This window comes from Xenopus tropicalis, chromosome 3 (assembly GCF_000004195.4).
Source record: "Xenopus tropicalis strain Nigerian chromosome 3, UCB_Xtro_10.0, whole genome shotgun sequence".
Lineage (NCBI taxonomy): Eukaryota > Metazoa > Chordata > Amphibia > Anura > Pipidae > Xenopus > Xenopus tropicalis.
In genome coordinates, this window is record NC_030679.2 from 21,477,585 (window position 1) to 21,483,231 (window position 5,647).

Below are 5,647 nucleotides of genomic sequence, written 5' to 3' on the forward strand. Positions count from 1 at the left end.
CTTACCGGAAAATCAAGACTCTGACCTACGAAAATCACCAACTACTTATGTTCCAAGACTATTCAGCCTCAGTATCAGAAAAACGCAGAGAATTCTCACCTATCTGCAAACTTCTTTACACGACAGGATACAAATTTGCTTTGATGTTTCCAGCGAAACTAAAGATATGGGACAAAACAAACGGCAGACAACTCCTATTTGAGACGCCAAAACAAGCATCAGAATACCTCCAACAACAAAACTCAACGGATCAACCGTGAAGTCAAAACAGAACAGAAAAGAATCAAAACAATATGACTTCACTTACTGGTTAACTGAACAACTTAAGCTATTTGCTACCTAACCCAACCTACTAACCCTTCTCCCCCTTCCCTCCCTCCACCATCCCCCCCCCACCCTTCCCTCCACTCCTCAAACCCTCCATCCCAATACCCCCCCCCCTCCCCACCAACTCTAGAAAGTAAAGGGCAAGGTTCAAAATGTAAAATATGTCACTAACTGTTATGACAAAATGTCTAAGTTTTACTGTTATAATAATAATTTTAGAATTAGTTAAAACGACCCAAAGACCAAGAGCTCAGTCTGATTCATTACATTACATTACGGATAAACAACATTGCAGGAGATCACAAACAAAGATATGGTCCGCTCGCTGGGACGGACCATATCTTCAAACTCACCCTCAAAAACACCTTGAAATCCCTAAAAAGGGAATAGGATAAATTACAACATCTAATACCCAAAAATGGTAACTAACTCAGAAAATCTTACCAATAATCTTGAACAAATTAAGGTGATCTCCTGGAATGTTGGGGGTCTAAATACCCCGATTAAAAGAAGAAAAGTACTAGATAGACTCAAGCGCGAAAACGCGCATATAATATTTATCCAAGAAACACATTGGCGACGGAAAGATAATAGTACGTTACATGACAAATGGCTACAGCATACAATAGCAGCCTCTTACAAAAATAAAACGAGGAAAAAAGAGGAGTAGCCATACTCATAAATAAAAATCTATGCTGTACAGTTCAAAAAACATACAAAGACAAAGCAGGGAGATACTTGATAATTGACCTAGATATACAAGGAGTTAAATATACAATGGTTAACATCTATGCACCTACTAATGAAAACAAATACTTTTTTACAGAACTATTACAGAGACTTGACTCCTGGGAGGCATGCAACCTGATTTTAGGCGGAGACGCCAACGTGATCTGGGACACAACCATGGATAAAACAGGTATACACACCTCACAAACGAAAACAAGAGCAAAACCCCTACAAACACTTAGCAACTTCTTCCAACTACAAGATACGTATAGATATATACATCCACTCACTAGAGATTTCACCTACTACTCGGGAGCTCACAACACTCACTCTAGAATAGACTATATACTAATCTCCCAAACACAATTAATCAACCTAATTACAGCAACTATAGGAACAATAGACATTTCAGATCACGCTCAAATATCTATAACACTACAATTAGCCAAACCACAACCAACTTCAAAAATCTGGCGCTTCCCAACATACCTCACGAAAAATGAAGACTTTAAATCATACATTAAAACATGCTGGGCCAACTACGTAGATGACAACCTAGAACACTGGGATAACCCTCAATTATTCTGGGCAGCGGCGAAACCTGTTCTGAGAGGACACATAATCTCATACCAGATTAAACAAAAAAAATTCTACAATGAAAAATATAGACACCTTCAAAAAGAACTGACACAAAACTACAAATTATTTAAAATCAAGAACACTGCAGAAACAAAACAAAAATACGTGGAAACTAAAGCTTTATTTGATACCCTAATGACAGATAAAGCCCACAAAACATTAGGACATACAACAAATACATACTATAGATGGGGAAACAAACCAGGACGTCTATTAGCCAACATAGTAAAATCACAAAAATCAAATACCTACATACAACGTCTAAAACTCACAAACGGATGGGCCACCGACACCAACAACATAAACAAAACGATGACAGAATATTTTAAAACCTTTTACAAGAAGGAACCAGATGACCCAATAGATGGTTTGAAATTCCTACAGGAAGCACAACTACAAAAACTGACAGTACAGGATAGGGACATCCTAGACTCCCCCATAACAGAGACAGAAATAAGAGAAACAATCAAAAATCTAAAATCAGGGAAAACACCAGGACCAGACGGCTTTAGCGCAGAATTTTTCAAACTACTATCAATAGATATATCACCTATCCTAACAACATTATATAATCAAACACTACAAGGCCACCCTCTGTGGCACACAGCAAATGATGCAAGAATAATTGTCTTACTAAAACCAGGAAAAAACCCAACAGAACCATCCTCATATAGACCAATATCCCTGTTAAACCAAGATTTAAAAATTCTAACAAAAACAATAGCTGATAGACTCCAAAAAATCCTCCCAAGAATACTCACAGACAATCAGGTAGGATTCCTTAAAACAAGACACCCCGTCAAAGCCCTTCGAAAAATCATAGCAGTATTATATCAATGTAACCTAGAAAAAAGAAAACATGGCATGCTTTTAAGCTTAGACGCCGACAAAGCATTTGATAGGATCTCCCACACACATCTCCGCAGACTCCTAAAATTCCAACACTTCGGAATCCATATGCTCAATCTCTTTAAAGCATTATATACATCACCCATGGCACAACTCACGGTAAACGGCTTAAACTCAGACTACTTCCAAATCCAAAGAGGGACGAGACAGGGATGCCCCCTCTCCCCCCTCCTTTTTAATGTAGCTATAGACCCTCTCATCAGACACATCCTACTTCACCCACAGTACAAAGGAATCAAAACAGGACAAACATCCCAAAAACTTGTAGCATTTGCTGATGACATTATGTTATTTGTCAATAATCCCACACAGGACATCCCCATATTATTACAAATAATAGACAGATTTGGGACTATAGCAGGCTTCCGAATTAACCTAGAAAAATCGGAAGCAATGCTTTCGAAACACACGCTCAAAACGGACTGGTCAAAAGACTTCCCTTTCCAAAAAGCAAAACAACATATAAAATTTCTAGGGATCAACATCCCAAAACATCATACAGAGATATATAAATTAAACCTACGACAGAAAATAGACTCACTACAACAAGAACTGTCAATCTGGAAAAACATAAACCTCACCTTTTTCGGACGAATACACCTATTAAAAATGGTATTCTTTCCCAAACTATTATATGTTATACAGATGCTACCATATCTGATAAGACCCAAAGACCTTAAACGAATAAACCAAACATTCAGATCTTTTATTTGGGACAAAAAACACTCCAGAATAAGCTTTACAAAACTACAACAGTCTAAGCAGGAAGGCGGACTTAATCTCCCTAACATAAAAGAATATAATGAAGCAGCCCTTACTAGATACATAGGAGATTGGCTATGGCATAGAGATATATACACAACAAACAACTTAGACCACCTCCCAGCAGCTAAACAATCCTTAAACTACCTATTACATACACCATTTACCAACATCCCACACACAATGCGAGAAAATCCATTATTTATTCATTCATATAAAACATGGCAGATACTCCAAAAAAAATGTAAACTACCTTTTACCCAATCCATATATCAAACGTGGAACGGAAACACATCCTTCCCAGCAGGCAGAAACAATTCCACTCTATACCAATGGGAACAACAAGGCCTATACAATATCAAAAACCTATTAGGACCAAACCACGCAATTCTCACGCAAGAAACGATACAATCAAAATACCCACTTACCTCACAAAACTACTTCCTCCTTTTACAAATCATACATTTCACGTCAACAAAATTAAAACATCTCTCCAAAACAGACAAGACTAACCCTCTCAACCTCATATGGAAAGACAAAACATCAATAAAATCCACATCCCAATTATATTATATATTAAAAATCTCGATATACAAGGGAAATGAAGATAAAACGCTAGCAAAATGGACAAACATGCCCCCACAGACAACAACACAAGAAATATTAAAACTTCATAACCACTCAATGAAACTTCTTACATCAAGCAAATATCAAGAAATGGCACTCCAAATTTTACATAAATCATACCTGACCCCGCTTAAACGACACAAAATGGGCAACTTACCTACATCAAACTGCCTACGCTGCAACACTCCAGAAGCAGACCTAGAACACTGCCTCTGGACATGCCCAACAATACAAAATTTCTGGACAGAAATCAGCAATTATTGGTCTAGCCTAACAAACAAAACCTTACACCCCTCCTTGGAATGGGCACTCTTTAGCAAATTAAAACAACCGACCCCACTCACAAAATCAGAGAGAGTCCTCGCAGAATACCTCGCCGCTGCCGCACGCAAAACAATTTTACATCTTTGGCTAACTTCAGAACAACCAACAATAGAATTGACTAAACAAAAACTGCATCACATCTTCTATATGGACTGGCTGGAAACAATGATACATAGAGAACAAAATACAACCAAATTTTTTACACATTGGGAAAACTACATAAGATCTCTTCCAGAACAGGCAAAATACTTAACAATATACTCCCTACAGAACACGACATGGTACGAAACAGAACTCATAAGAAACAACCAACTATTAGCAGAAACTCAGAAATATATACAAACAATAACAAAAGATGAAAAATCACAACGATCAGAGCCTCCCAGGAGTCACAGAACTGCTAAGATACTATCAAGGAGAACAAATACCTCCTAAGAAAAGAATAAACAGACTGAGCTCAAAGGTGGGTCAACAGGTTTATATTTTATTAGTTGAATAAAAAAATAAAGTTACAATAACAATACAGAAACTGTGAAATGCCATGAATAAAGCATGCTGTAAAATAAACAAATGACTTTATTAACAGAAGGGAAAAAAAAAAAAAAAATGGCATAAAACAAACAGAATGTATGTACAATATATATGTAAAAAATCTCAATAAAAACATTATTAAAAAAAAAAAAAAAAAAAAGGAGGAGGAAAGGTAAAAACTCAGTAAGCTTTATCAGAAAGGTCTATGTAAATACAGCCATAAGCACTCACAGAAACACTGCACTGACTTCTCTGAAAAAAGATTAGTTGTGTCTGTAATTCCTGTGCCAGAGACACGCAGCTTTCTGTTCTCTGCTCTTTCCTGCTCCCCCCTCCCTCAAGAATGCTAAGAACTCACTCCCCCCCCCTTAGGAATGTGGATCTGAGCCAATCAGCAGGAAGCTGACTCACACACTGAGCATGTTCACTTGGTCTGGGTGTCTGTGCAGGAGTGAGGCATTATGGGAACTTTCTTTACACAGCTCAGCGTTTTTTTCTTCCTGTTTGGCTTTTGATCATCTGAATAGGTGAAATATGGGGAGACTTAAAGGAGAATGCAAGTCAAAATGTAAAAAGCATACTGCCCAATAGTCCTCCTATTGTTTAGTAAAAACGCCACACTTTTGGCTCACCTAATCAAATATTTACTCAGTCACACTTACTTCACATTTTCTAGAACAGGCAGCCATCTCTAAAAAGGTATTCTCCCTTCCTTTCCCTCCTTGCTTCATACTGCACATGTGTTTCATTCCCTCCCCCCTCCCCTCTGCTAGATCCGCTTCTGATTGGCTGGTGGGCA